Consider the following 16,667-nt stretch of genomic DNA (forward strand, 5'->3'; position numbering starts at 1 on the left):
TGAAAAATTATCATTTGAAATAGCTCAAATTTTAATGTGCATATGTATCATTTAGGATCTTGTTAAAATGCAGATTCTGATTCAGTAGCTCTGGAGCAGGCATGAGATGAATTTCAGCTACAGCTCTCAGGTGTTAAGAGCTGTTAGTCCACAGATCACATTTGAGTTAAGGAAGTCTTAACAATAGAACTTCCCATAAAAATAGGAAGGGAATACAGATAAAGGAACATTAACAATGGCACTGAGATAGAAAATTATTGGTTGCATTAGCCATAGTGGATTATTCCTACTTTGTGGTCACTTAGGATTTCTAGAGGGGAAATTTAGACAATGATGCTGGAAGGATAAGACAAGGCCATATTATAAAAGATCTTGAAAAGAACCGTGAGAAATGTGTACCTAGGTAAACTGGCAATGATAAATAATTAACTTTTTTTTTTTTTGAGTATTGTAACTAGAGCTGTAATGCGTATGTGTGTGCATGAGAATTTACTTTGGTTATCTGGATTGTGAAAAAAGAAGTCAAATAAAAAGAAATTTGGCATAATCTCAAAAGTAAGTCAGACATAACAGCACCAGAGGGACAAGTTGCTGAAATTCAGTACCGATAGTATCACAGGAGTATTTTCAAGTCACTGCAATGCAGTCTGTGAAGCCAATGCAACACTTCCCCTCTCCTGTTTCCTATCAAGAATTTGGATTCAATAAAATACCAGTTTGGTTTAAATTTGGTTCAGAAAAATAGCATATATTGTTTTTGTACCTGTTTCATAGAGAAATATGTAGATTTAGTTCCTGCTTGGCCTAGATGGCTGAATTAGAAACAAACAGGCATATAAACAAACAAACCAGCATAAAACCTAATTCAGTTAATGGCCTGGTAAACAGTGTTACGATTGCTTTGGTTAGGGGTAAAGAGCTCAACAAATATATTGAGTTTATTTCAGCTTTTAATTTACTTTTTGGTTGAATCATTGAATACAAACGCTGGATGGAACATCCAGAATGGATTTGGAAGCATTCAAGTACACAATGCTAAACTCAAAAATCTCTGGACTGAGACTGGTTAACTTGTGGGAGTTTATCTAGTGGCTGTAGTTCAGCAGGGAAATCCCAGTGGTATCTGTGATTCAATATGTGTATGCCCATCAGGAAACATTCTCACAAGAATTTGCTTAAGCTGTGTGGGTTGGCAAATGAAGGGAACCTGAGGGATTGGCATCATACAACAATATCCCACACCCAGCACCTTGTACTGTTTATTTGCAAAGTAAATCAAATTACTTTTCAAATGCATCTAAAGCCAAACTTATCTATTTGATGATTCTCTGAAAACTTCTTCAATAGGAAAAACAGACTGTGGAAATCACCTCTACAAGGTTGTTTGCTTTGTTACAGGAAGACAAAGATGAACAGATTTTATATGTAAATATGAACAATAGTTGGACCTGATACTGAAAACAGAATCAGGATGCATACAATTGATTGCTGTAGACTGAATGTTGATGTCCACCCAAAAAATTCATATATTGAAGTCTAATATCCAGTGTGATGGTATTTGGAGATGGAGCCTTTGGGAGGTGATTAGGTCATGAGGGTGGAGAACTCACGAATGGGATTAGTGCGTTATAGGCAACAGTTTTTTGGATATGTCTTCTCATGCAAGAGAAACAAAAGCAAAAATAAACTATTGTACTACATCAAACTAAAAAAGCTTTTGCACAGTAAAGGAAATCATCAAATGAAAAAGAAATGGCAACCTACTAAATGGGAGAAGATATTGGCAAATGATGCCCAATAAGAGGATAATATCCAATATACAAAGAACCCATACAACTCAACATCAAAAAAAATCTAATTAAACAATGAGCAGAGGACCCAAATAGACATTTTTCCAAAGAATACATACAGATGGCCAACAGACACATGAAGAGGCTTAAGCTCACTAATCATCAGGGAATTGCAAATCAAAACCACAACAAGGTATCACCTCACACCAGTCAGAATAGCTAGTATCAAAAGATAAGAGATTACAAGTATTGGTGAGGAAGTAGAGAAAAGAGAACCGTCATGCACTGTTGGTGGAAATGTAAATTGGCAGAGCCACTGGAAAACAGTAAGAAAGTTCCTCAAAAAATTAAAAATAGGGGGTGCCTGGGTGTTTCAGTAGGTAGTAGTGATTTCAGATCAGGCCATTATCTCAGGGTTGTGAGATCAGGGCTTTCATGGGGCTCTGCTCTGTGGGGAGTCTGCTTGAGATTCTCTCTCTTCTCCTCTGCCCCCCTCCATGCTCTCTTGTGCCCTCTCTCTCTCTCTAAAAATAAGAAATCTTTTTTAAAAATTAAAAATAAACATACCGTATGATCCAGTATTTCCACTGATGGGTATCTATCTTAAGAAAATGAAAATACTAATTTGAAGTCTATATGTATTCCTATGTTTATTGCAGCATTATGTACAATAGCTATGAGATGCAAGCAACCTAAGTGTCCATCCACAGATGAAAGGATAAAGAAGATGTGTATCTGTATACAATGGGATATTATTCAGACATAAAAAAGAATGAGATCTTGTCATTTACAACAACATGGGTGGACCTAGAGGGTATCAAGCTAAGTGAAATAAGTCAGACAGAAAAAGGATAAATACCGTATGATTGATTTTGCTTACAAGTGGAACCAAAAACCAAAACAAATGAACAAACAAAAAACAGGAACGGACTCATATATACAGACAACTAGTGGTTGCCAGAGGGAAGATGACGTGGGGAGATGGGCAAAATAGATGAAGAGGATTAATAAGTACAAACTTCTAATTATAAAATAAATAAGTTATGGAGGTGAAAAGTATAGCATAGGGGGCACCTGGGTGGCTCAGTTTAAGTTCAATGTCGGGCTCTTGAATTTGGCTCAGGTCATGATCTCAGGGTAGTGAGATCAAGCCCTGCATTGGCCTCTGCACTGGGTATGCAGCCTGCTTAAGATTCTCTCTCTCCCCCTCTCTCTCTGCCCCACTCTCCCTGCCTCTCTCTCTTCCTTTATTAAAAAAAAAGTATAGTATAAGGAATATATTCAATAATATTATAATAACACAGTATGGTAACAGATGGTAACTACATTTATTATGGCAAGCATTGAGTAATGTATAGAATTGACAAATCACTATGTTGTACACCTGAAATTAGTATAACATTGTATGTCAACTATATTTTAATTTTTAAGAACACAGGCTTTACGAGATTGACTGTTCAAATCCCAGCTTTCCATTTACTATATTTGTGATCTTGGAAAAATTAGTTAAATTCTCTGTACCTGATTTCTTCATCTGTAAAATGGAAATGATAAAATCCACACCCAGCAGGGCATTAAAAAAAAACCATCTCAATCTTTCTTTCTTTCTTTCTTTCTTTCTTTCTTTCTTTCTTTCTTTCTTTCTCTTTCTTTCTTTCTTTCTCTCTCTCTCTCTCTTTTTCTTTTCTTAGTTTATTTAAAGACACTGAAAGCTAAGTTGGAGTCAGAAAGTTGAAAGCTATGAAGGGAAGAAGGGAAATAAACATTTGAATCAGGGAGTGTTGTGAGCCCTTAGGAGACAAAAAAATAAATCCTGAAGATGATGGACAAAACTGCTTCCTCCTTGCTGGAGATGGTTAAAGGCATCTCACATTTTAAATGCTAATTTTCAGTGGGAAAAACAAAACTAGAAGCAGTAAATATACTACTTAAAGTGTGCATACAAGGTCAGCATAATGATTTTTGAAAGCTTATGCCAAATTTATAGGAAAAAAAAGGAGCATGACTAAGAGATCCTTTAAACTTTTCTAACGTACCAGGACCATCTCCCTGTACATACTCTTCTGAATTATAAGAAGATAAAGCAAAATCACTTAACTGAATGTCTGATGCCTCTTCTGACTAAGTGAATAGTTTTAGGTCAAATTTCTGATAAAATAGTTAAATGTTATACTGCTGTAGGTTTTCTCCTCCCACATTATGTAATACTGTGTTGATATTTACTTTACATGATGCTTTATTTTATCTGATGATTTATTTTTAATGATACTCTAGCATCATTTTGATTATTTATGTGATTATAGACTTGTATGGGTTTTTATGTCTTTGCCTTTATGACATGTTTGTTCAGGCTAAGATTTACTCACTGCTGAATTCTCGGTTAGGAACACAATACCCAATTATAATGCTTTATTTTATGACTTGGTTTCTAGGAACACATTATGGTGAGAAGCATGAAATGGGTTTTCCTGAAACATAGAAACAAAAAACATAAACAAGCAAACAAACAAAAATCTATGAGAAACAAACAGAATCCGACTTCTACAGAAAGTGACAATCTCATAGGTAATTACTGTGTAAATTACACAACGAGGTTATTAAAGAGTAAATGTATGAACTTGGACTATTTTTTGATCCTGTATCTTCATGTTTGCTCATAATTTGATATGATCTGTGGTTTCATTTATAACACTCTGTTATTAAAACTGAATACTGATTCCTCCTTGTAATCACATTCTAAACTCAGTATTAAAATGATGGAATTGAAGTACTTTTATTTTAAATTTGTTATCATGCCTTTTTCTGACATATAAGTTAGAAGAAAAAACCCAAATATGGCAATCTTTGAATTGTTAAAACATGTAAGCATTTGGAAAAATATAACAAAATGATGAAATCATTCCATCTATATCTTGGGTTTTAGAGTAAATTCAATAATAAATAGATTCAAGATATGTTTAGAAAATGTATTATATTATTTGAGAATAATTTAATTGAGGAAATGCCTGATTTGTAAATTGAAATGATAAAGTAACTTAAAAAATATTTCAGACATTTGGAACCTGAAGAGGAGTCATTTTTTCAAATGTTTATCCTCATGCTGATTGGACATTAAATTCTGAATCATTTCCAACTGTTCATATCATAGAAAACAGAATATTATGGGCATTGTGCATATGAACTTTAAACATTTTTTCAATGCATGAAAAAAGCATGTTTACTTTCTCAAGTTTCACAAAATAAATCTGTTTTTTTTCCCATATGACAGTTTTACTGGCTCTAATGTGTCCACATTGCCTTTGTCCAGGATAAACATACCTGGAAAAGCAAGATACAAATAGTTTGATAGAAAAATTAGGAGATATCTGCACTTGAGATTGCATTTCTGGCAGCATGGCATAGTAGATAGCAAAAACAACCCTCTCTGAAAACAACTAGAATACATTGTTAAAAAATATCAGTGAATTGAGAAGAAATTAACTAGAGAGATCTAAAACACTGTGAAAATAAAGATCTTGAAAGATATATATATGATTGCTTTTGACTGCAAATTTTCTGCCAAACCTATTGTTCATAAGCTTAAGTTTTAAACTGGAGGCTATGGAATTATGATGGGGTAGACTGGAGATAAAGTCTAAGAGAGCCTCTCATGGAAAGAAGACCTAAAAGGCCCATTCCATCTATGGTAAATGAAAAATGCATCTATCCATCCCTCTTCATGTGACAACATGGATGAACCCAGAGGGTATTATGCTAAGTCAAATGAGTTCAAGAAAGACAAATTCTGCATGGCATCACTTATACATGGAATCTTTAAAAAAGGAAAGAAGAAAGAAAAAGAAAGAAAAGAAAGAAAGAAAGAAAGAAAGAAAGAAAAAGAAAGAAGGAAGGAAGGAAGAAGGGAAGGAAAGGAAAGGAAAGGAAAGGAAAGGAAAGGAAAGGAAAGGAAAGGAAAGGAAAGGAAAGGAAGAAAAAAAGTTGAACTCATAGAAACAGTAGAAAAGTGGTTGATAAGGGCTAGGGGTTGAGGAAAGAGGGAGAAGTTGGTAAACAGGCACAAACTTTCAGTTATGAGGTAAGTAAGGTTTGAAAATTTAATATAACATCATGACTATAGTTAAAACACTGTATTATAGAATTATAATTTGCTAAGAGAGTAGAACTTAAATGTTCTCACTAAAAAAAGAAGAAAGGTGAATCATGTAAAGTGATGGATGTGTTAACTAACTTAATGGGGAAAATCCTTTCACAATACATATGTGTATCAAATTATCCTGCCATACACTTAAAATATCCTATAATTTTATTTATTAATTATATCTTAATAAAGCTGAAAATAAATAAGATAACATTGCAGCTAATTTCAGATTAATGCTCTGTGTCATAAATATGATTTTCACATATTTATAAATGAAAATGACCATTTTGACTCTCTTTGGGTAAATGAGAACATCAGCAATATTAAGGTTTTTTTCCCCAAGGAATGGTGATGAATTTCTGATGCATCCATTCCTTTTAGCTAGAAATCAGGTAAAGATGGGATTTTTCTATAGTATGTCATAATGCTCCACGGTAAAACAAAATTGCCTTCAGTGAGATTAAATCTTGATCTACTTAGACCCTACTCATAAATACTTTGGTTTCCAAATATAATAAATGAAGAAAGGATATTGGGTCTCTCAGAACACATCCCAATCCTTTTTTTTTTTTTCCAGAATGCAGAGTTTCTTTGTGGCTGTAGTTCCACATGTGATTTAGGTCTGGCAAATCAGATACATTAATATAATATATTGGCTTGGATCTGAGTTATGAGGGGAAAAAAATGTTTGGGGCATCCAATTGTTGGCATGGATCATGACAGTGAGCCTCCAAGGGACTCTGTGCCACTGTAGAATTAAAAGTCATTTTTGGAAGTCTATCCAAGAGTATTTCTTCAGCCCTCCCAGCAGTTCTATGAGCTGTGTGTCTATACCTATTAATAGCCTTTTGAACTTTCCCAAGAATGGAGTCTCTTGTTTATAATTTCTTATACCTAGGGATGCATCAAGAAGATATATCTGATTTCTTGAATCTGCAAATTGAACAGAAAACTAAATGGAGTAAAACTTTATTCAAGGCCAAAATAAGTTGGTTTACTAATAACTTAGACATTTCTATTTAATTACATAGACTGGCTCATATATAATTTCATCAAATAAAATAAGTTATTTTAATATAAACAACCTATGTGGAAATCTACTCGAATAATTTCCATACTTATATTACCTGAGAAAAGGAGGTGAAGGTTAGTTTCATTAACCTTGGTAATAATTGTAACAAATAAAAGCACTTTTAATGTATTATTGGAACTTGGAATTCTCCCAATATGAAATGATTATTTTTTTCCTTATGAATGTGAATGGCTAATACAATATATTGGTTTATGCTGCCTATTGTCGCAATGCTATTCTAAGAATATTCTATTTGAGTAAGTTCAACTTTTAGTTACTGGCCTCCTTTCTTTATCTCCGAAAATTTCAATGATTCATCCTATTAACTGTGCTACAATGATAGTGTCAGGAAGAAAAGGAGAAATTAACGTTGATGGATGTTTGTGACATTTACATCATACCTAAGGTGTGGATGATCACCATGCTAAGTATGGCAAGTTTTTTCTGTTTCTGTAGGAGTTGCTTATGTGTATAGGTTTATCTTCTTCAAAGCCATCCCATTGTCAATTGCCTGTTATTATCTTCATACAGGGAAGTATATGTTCACAGCAGGAATGTTATCACAGTTGGACTAAAAAATCCATTGTTAGTGATGCAGAGAAATAGAACATAAGGTAAATTTAGCTCAACAGAATGATGACCTTTTCTCTATGATCTGCATGTTCTTGTTTCTTATTGCAATATCCAAACCAGTGTGTAATTTCCCAGAAATCTGTGAAGATATCTGAAGAAATGTGCAGCTCAGAATTTGAAGTGCTGTATTTGATTAGCATCCAAAAACTTAGTTTATTTCATTGGTGTTTGTGTATTGTACGCAGCTGAACAATTAGAATCTTGCCATGTATAAAAAACTAGGATAAAAAAACCCACATAAGATGTATTTTGTTAGTAAAAAGAGTGAAAGAATTTATAACCGATCTTCATTTTTCTAGAAATGCCCTCATAAACCTATGTGGGTGTTTAGATGTGGGTCCATTCAGGCAGAAAAGGAAAAAATAAGAGAAAAACCACTTAACAACCTATTTTGGAAATAACAAAAGCTTAGGGCTTGAATGTGTCTCTAAAAGTGAACCAGAATCAGCAAGGGTTCTCATTTTATCTAAAAAAGGTTTCTTAAAACTTGGGTACTTCAAGTGTATCAGAGATTCTACCCCTTTAAAAGTTTCTTCTTATTTAATCAGAATCTAAAAGCCAATGTGGAGGAGAGCTCTACAAAGTGCCTTCCTGATGGCTTTAATTAAATCCTTATTCTATGCTTTATATTGATGAATACTTATAAATTCTCCCTTTGTCAAGGAAACACTCAACTCAGAAAAATCCTTATTTTCTGAAAAAATTTTTGTACCTTTTTCCCTTTGGACAGATGTTAGTAGGTGGAGTATGAAAGACTCTAAAAAGACCAGTTTAATATAGCTCCTTATAAGCTGTTGGAGAAAGAGAAGAAAAAAGGTACTTTGTTTCAAATGATTAAGGTTTCTAGTAAGAGAACAAATAAATACATTAGCCTGTTTTAAAACTGTGTTTTAAGTAAAAATGAATTTACTGAGTTATATGTTAAAATGAAATAAATGATAATGTCATAAAGTGAACTAGAGGCACTGATATTGATGAAGAGGTTTCCTCTGGTTTATTAAAATGATGAATGACACTAACACAGAAAAGGAGCTATTTTTAGCAGGAGATTTTATCTCACCTGCACTCTGGCCAGGGGTTAATGTGTGTCTTTTCAGGTGAAACTCACTCAGTTCGGCATCCCTTTCTTGTTTCCTAGGAAATAGGACAGTGGTCAGTAACCCTGTTAACTTGGAGTGCCATCAGTGGGACTACGAAACGTCATTGGTGTCACTGGTGTCATTGTTTTTATCATAGAAAGGCATAGTTAGAAAAGAAGGAATAAAAGAAAGAGAAGCAAAAGTGTAAAATGAAAAGAAGATGGTAGAAAAGAAAGAGTAGAAGGTAAGAAAAGATTTAACATTTAGAAATACTAATAACAATTGACCTTGGGCCACTTAGATTTTCCAGACCTAATACTCAAAATTATGAGAATTAGCTCTGCCAAGTAATCATTATTTTTGAGCCCCTTGTAGGCAGGTAGAAGAATATTATGCAGAGAAAAAGAAAAGAATGAAGGATAGCATTCTTGTCTTCCAGAAGTTTATATTTTAGTTAGCTCCTAAAAAATAGCAGGTTTTTCATGACGTCTATTCAAACTATGTCAAATTTGGTTGGATTGCAGAAACCATTTAGAAGCTTTTGCAAATATGTAACTAACATTTTTGTGGATTACAGCTGTTTCCCTCAGAATCACATCTCATGGGGCATACATCTAGGCACAATGTTAGTTAACAAAATGATGCCTACTCCATTGAAGAGATCTTGGCCATTTTACTTCAGATCAAAATTAGAAACAAAATGGCAAAGCAGGTCATAATTTCCCCATACTTTAACCCCTGGTTAATTCTCATTCTCTAACAGACTTTAAAGGCTAATTTTGAGGGGAAAGAAGATACCGGCCTTCTAATATGGATATTAAGAAGGAATAAGTGGTGAATTATAAAGCACTCAGAATGGAGACATTAGAACTTCTTCAAAAGATGCGTATTTTAAGCATTGCCTTATGTATCCACAATGTCAGTTCACAATTCCATAGCGTGGGCATAATCTGTTGTTGCTTATTGGTTTGTTTTGGAGTATTTGTACAATGGGGGACTAAATGTGACAGCTATGAAACATCCAAGTTATCAGCACATTTTGGCAGTCTCTGAGGTAATGTTGGTTCCAGTCCTAGCTCTGTTTATATTTTAAAGAACAATGGGAAATAGGATGATTGCTCTTATCACATGCAACAGAAGGACACAGACAGCTGAGCTGCATATACAATGACATATTGTATTAGAGATGTCATATTATTATAGCTGATTTAATTCAGCTGATCAGTAAGCAAGGTCCTGTTGGTTCACATTTTCCATCTGCTTTCTTCAGTCTGATAATCTCTTGGTTTTTGTGTGTGTTTGGTTTTTTTGGCTTTTGCTTTCTTTGTTCTATAGTATTCCCAGTCTATTTTTCCAAAGTAGAATAGCATACTCATTCTAAATGTTTAATCTACTCTGGATTTTTTTGTTTCTTAGGATTTCTTTCCCCTTATTTGTTCCATACCCTTTTTAGAAAATTATAATTTCCCCACATTTTATAACAAGGCCTTTCTACATTCTTATGAATTCTTCTCCCATGTTAGATGGCCTGCACGCTCATTCACTTAAAATGAGGGAGTGTAACAATTTTACTTTGAAATTCAGTTACTTTCATGACTTTCACATTTCTTATCTGGGAACCTGCAAACGTTTTTCCAGAGGGACAAGCCAAGGGGCTGGTAACAATTTTATTTTTCGCATGCAGATGAGTTCAAAGACTAATTATAATCAACCCAAGACCCATAATTTATCTCACTGAGTACTCCCTAGCAAACTTTAACTGTTCCTAGGGGAGGGATCTTTTCACTGTAACATGTGTGTTGGATGTCATTTTGTTGGCAGAGCTGTACAGCAAGACTTGTTCTACCGTCTCTGTTTTCCATCAGGGCGAGTGGGTGTGTGGGGAATAGAATACCTGGTGTAGCTTTCATGTCCAGGCAGTCTGCTCACAGTGATGGGCTGTCCTCCACTATCTTTTGTGTATTGTTATAATCTGTTATAATTTCCTATTTCTCAGGCTGGTGTATTCTCCTTGCTCTCCATAAATGTCTCTCCAAATTCCCAGGAGAAACCTGAAAAATTTCCTCCTAATTAGGTGAGAGAGTATTACCGTTTTGTTATATGAACTTTTCAGATCAAAGAAGTTACTGTTCTTATGTAAAGTCACCTTAGCATTAACTCATATCTGCTGAATTTGTATCTATTTCTGATATTAACACTTCATCTTATTTTAAGCTTGAACTGAACACAAATAGGACATTCCTTAAAACTGATGGACAAAGTAAAATGAACCATTGTTTTACTGTACAGCAATTTTGTGTCATATATTTTTACATATATTATTTCATTTAGTTCCCCAAACAACACTATGAGAAAGGCATTTCTATTTTTGGGCTTATACACAAGGAAACCAATATCAAGGAGTAAGTGATGGAATCAGACTTAAAAGTCTCTATCTATATGATCAGAAAGCTCATGATCTTTTCATTAAAAGTGCTTTTTCCGGGGCGCCTGGGTGGCACAGTCGTTAAACGTCTGCCCTCGGCTCAAGGCGTGATCCGGGCATTATGGGATCGAGCCCCACATCAGGCTCCTCCGCTATGAGCCTGCTTCTTCCTCTCCCACTCCCCCTGCTTGTGTTCCCTCTCTCGCTGCCTGTCTCTATCTCTGTCANAATATCCTTTTGTTAGCAAATAATCTCAACTCATCACTTGGCAGTTTACCCTAGTTGGTAAGGTCACTCATCCTAAAACTGTGCTAACATGTATCCACAGAAGCCATCATCTCCTATTTTTACCCCAGCCTCATTCCAACAACTTCTGTGTTCCTAAGCAATGATCTAGTTTCATGTTTGTTCTGAACAAGTATTATAAAATGTTTTCCCATTAATTGGGTTATGTATGATTTTAAGTCAAACAGATCACAGTGGGCAATATATCTTGTGTTAAAAATCACAATAAATAATATTTCTGGAGCTTGCTGAAACTGTATTATTTAAAAATTAGTCGTAATTTCTATGCTATCTATATAGTAATAATTCCCATTTACTTTGAATACATATATGCTTGTATGATCCATTTAAAATAATCATCCGTAAGATGAATAGGTAGGTATCCTTCTGATTTGACAAGGATTCAAATATCTTAGAAATTGTTCCAAGAGGGATTATCTCCAGTATTAAGAACTACTGCTTGTTATTGGGTGTCTGTGTTCACGCCAGGCACTGTCCTAAACAATAAGAACCTTATCTCTAATCCTCATAAAACCCTGCAAGGCGGATGTAAATAGCCTCATTTTCTAAATGTGGAAACTCGAGCTTAGACTGTTTAAATAACTTGTACGAGGTCATAAAACTAGTAAGTGGCAGAATCAAAAGTCAAACACAGTGTTGGTTATGAAACTCCATGTAGTAAGCCATCTAAGCTGGTCATTTTAATTGGTTCCATCTTTTTTGTCTAGTGCTTCCATGGGAGTCAGGGACATTGGAGTCCTGAGGCCCAGAGTCAGGGATAGAAATATAAGGCTCTGCCCAATTGTGTGACCCAGTTTTATCTGTAATAAAACACATGATGCTTTTTGATACGTATTTGGTCCCCAGTGTTATCTTTCAGATGATTGTTGGTGGTAAGCAATTAGCATTGACAACATTCCATAAACCAAAAACAAAGTTTTCTAATTCCAAACTTCTGCCTGTTCCATTATACTGTACTGTTTCTGATATTAAAATTTTGTTCTCATTTCAGGTGACAAATTAGCTACTTTTTCTTATTAGGATATAATTCAATAATACTGAAATGTATAGAATAATATAACAAAAAGTCATATCCCCACCACAGCATTTATTTCACTTCTGAGTTTGCAATTTGGGCAGATCTGCATGGGGATAGCTCAGCTCTGCTGCCCTTAGCAACAGCTGGTACAACTCAATGTCTGGAATCATGTAAAGTCTCCTGCAGATGATGCTGGCTGTTGGCTGGGACTTTAGCTGGGGCTGTCAACCAGAACACATACATATAGTCTCTCCTTGAGGCCTGGGTTTCCTCACAATATAATGGTTCAGTTTCAAAGGTTAGCATTCTGAGAGATAGAGAGCCTGCTGGAAGCTCCAGTGCCCCTTCTTACCTACTTCAGAAGTCCCATAGAATCATTTCCATGACATTCTAGTATTCTGTTCATTAGAAACAAGTCTCTACATTCACCCCATGTCTAAGGAGAGGGGAATTAGAGTCCATCATTTTGCAGGATGAGTATTAAAGAGTTTGTGGACATATTTTGGAATTATAGGTATAGAAACAGGTATACATGTATATGTATAATCACACATATTATATGTTTCATAAATATAATTATATCATAAACATTATAAATTATTACATTATAAATATATATGATATTATATATAGATATAAATATTCTACTGTGATATTGTGGTTTTTTTGTTCAGTATTATGCTTTTAATTTGTCCTTGTTGATTTCTTTTACAGTGATATTATTCTAAGACTATCCTACAATATCAGTATAAACTTGTTTATTTTAATATATGAACAGATAGATACATAAATAAACATAAATATGTGCATATGCCTGCATTAATATACATACATATATTTTCTAGCTGTCTGCTGAAAGGGCCTAAAAGCAATGACACCTCAATAGCAATAAGCACACCAAGTGCCCAGATATTGGCATCTACACAACATTCTCCAGTACAAGGAATCAGAGTTCCTTTGGAGGAATGTCTGATTTTATTTTATTTTTTTTTTAAAGATTTTATTTATTTATTTAACAGAGAGAGACAGGCAGTGAGAGAGGGAACACAAGCCAGGAGAGTGGGAGAGGAAGAAGCAGGCTCCTAGCAGAGGAGCCTGATGTGGGGCTCGATCCCAGAATGCCAGGATCACGCCCTGAGCCGAAGGCAGACGCTTAACGACTACACCACCCAGGAGCCCCAGGAATGTCTAATTTTATAGTTGAAGCAGGGAAAATGCAAGCTGAATTAGGGGCATCTTGTATACCAGAAAATGAGGAAGTACTCAAAAATAAAAGACTGGGGGAATGTCAGAGAGATAGGAAGCAATACGAAAGAGCTCCCAACGGCCATAGCAGGAACAATTAGAGCAAGAAAATAAATAGCACTGTATTGGATTGTAACCTAAAGTAATAACAAATTCAAATATGTCCATACCAAGAAAAATAATGACTGAATAAACAGACAAGTGATGGGAAACAGACAAATTTTCCTTTCAGAGGAATTCTAAATAATATATGTAGATACTATGTCCTCCAGGAGAAAGTAAAGTTTAGCCCCCACAGTCACCCCCCCCCGCTTGAATGTAAGTTGGACTGAATGACTTGCTTCCAAATAAGAGACTTTGAAATGGTAATTTACAGTAGAAACCTAGCAGAGAATACCTTAACAAACAGATAAAGATTAATATTAATGGTGATGTTACACTGACATCATGTACCCCGATATTATGTGATGAGAGAACACTTCATTGTGATATTTTTCCACAAAATCCACAGTCCCAGTATCATCATGACAAAAACGCAAATTGAGGAACATTCTACAAAATATCTAACCAGAACTCATTCAAATTAAGATAATGAAAGATAAAGACAAAAGAAAACACTAAGAAACCATTCAAAATCAGAAGAGACTATAGAGACCAATGACTAGATACAATGAAGCATTCTGGATTAGATCCTATAACTGCAACAAAAAAGACAATAATAGAAAAGCCAGAAAAATCCAAATAAGGTCTTTAGTTTCTTTTTGCACCAATATTAATTTCTACCATGATTATGTAAGATTTTATCTTTGTGGGAAGCTTTGTGAGGGCCTAAAGGAATTTTTGGACTATCTTTGTAACTTCTCTGTAAATCTAAAATTATTCCAAAACAAATTTAAAAACTGAAAAAGAGGAATATTCCACAAGTTGTTTTTCTTGCCCTTTTTTTTTCCCCAAAACCAAAACCTATATTCAGCTTTTTTGCAGCTGAGGGTTGCCAATTATGGAAATGAAATATAAGGAGAACTTTTATAGTGCCACTTTTTCCTCTTTCCCGTTTTACTTCTTAAAATCCAATCAGTGACTCAAGGCAACCTTAAGTTCACTAGGAAGAAAACTATATGCTATATAAAGATGATGGAGAAGAAAAGTAAAAAAAAGCCTAATTCCTTAATGGCGTCACTAAATTTCAGTACTCCCCTGGACTGTCTAACCTATTATTGTTGCATGAGATAAACTCTTTCATATTTATTTTACTGGTAAGTTTTCTGTTTACATGATAGATATCTTAATTTTACAGCATTCATCCCATCTTTGTCCTTGTATAGGTCTCTCTGTACATGTGTGAGAGGAATTGACACGTAATAAGGCACGCACACCCTTACTTTTACTAAATAATGCCAACCTGCTCTACCTGAGCATAAGAGCTCAAGTTTTCTCACCTCTTTGTTAGGACTTCAAAACTGTCAATATTTTTATTTATTTATTTATTTATTTATTTATTTATTTATTTATTATTTATTTATTTCTATTTATTTTTTAAATGTGCCTTCCATAATCCAAATTGATAATACATTATTTGATTCTGTAGTTTTTTAGTATGAGCATAGCTTATTTAATGTTTGTATCTCAGGGATATTTTAGCTTTTATCTTAGAATTTCTCTTATAACCCAAAGTATAAACTGACTTACCTATTTTTTCTTTTCTAATTTTTAAATATTGTAGGAATTTATGTCATCTGGGGTTTATTATTGCTATAAGTTTTAAGATGTGGTTTAACTTGGGGCTCCTGGGTGGCTCAGTAGGTTAAGCATCTGTCTTCTACTCAGGTCATGATCCCAGGGTCCTGGGATTGAGCCCCACATTGGGGCTCCCTGCTCAGCAGGGACCCTGCTTCTCCCTCTCCCTCTGCCCCTCCCCCTGCTCATACTCTCCCTCTCTCTGTGTATTCTCACTCTCTCAAATAAATAAAATCTTTTAAAAAATGTGGTTTACCTTTAAAAATTTCCCTAAATTGACAGCTCTAGACTTAATGCCATTTATTGAATAATCTACCTTTCCTTCTGACTTGATATATATCACTTACTTAATTAACATTCACACAAGTTTTGTTTTATTTCTCTGTTTGGTTTAATTGATTGATTGGTTTATTAGTGCACTGGTATATTCTTTAAACTACCACAACTTATAAATAGTAATAATTATAGTTCATATTAGTTGAATACTGAAAATTTGCCACTTTTCTAAATGATTTACATACATCATCTCAATTAATATTTGCAACAAAATTACAAGGTAGGAACTATTGATTCCACATTTTATGGATGATTAAATTATAAAAGTGTTGAGGAAAATTATCAAGATTATAGATTCAGGAGACAGTTTTTGATTAAAGGTTTTTTTTCACAATTTCTATTTGAAATAAAATATATTTTCTATTATTTTAAAAGTATTACAAACTGAGATGTATAGCTATGCAATATGCTCAAATGATCTTGAAACTGGAGATTCAGAAACTCTAAAAAATGATTATTGATCAGTATTTGATACTATTTACTATCAGATTTCAAAACATATTGTAAAGCTACATTACTTAAGATATTGTGGCATTGTTATGAGGATAGAAAAATAGTCAAATAGAACAGGAAAAAAAAAAGATTTCAGATATAAGCCTACAGATATGTGGTCATTTGATTTTCAATAAGGGTGCCACTTTTCCATACATCGTATTGGTTTCATTGAGAATCTGTATGAGAAAAAAATGATCTTTGATTCTTGTCACTCATCCTAACCAAAAAAAAAAAAAAATTGAGATAGATCATAGACCCAAATGTGAAAGGCAAAATAGTAAAGATTCTAGAAGAAAGCTGAGAGGAATATCTTTATTGTTTTATGGTAGGAAATTATTTCTTCAACATGGGACAAAAGGCATCATATATAAAAGAAAATAATCAGTAAATTGG

The sequence above is a fragment of the Ailuropoda melanoleuca genome, chromosome 15 (assembly GCF_002007445.2).
Source record: "Ailuropoda melanoleuca isolate Jingjing chromosome 15, ASM200744v2, whole genome shotgun sequence".
NCBI lineage: Eukaryota > Metazoa > Chordata > Mammalia > Carnivora > Ursidae > Ailuropoda > Ailuropoda melanoleuca.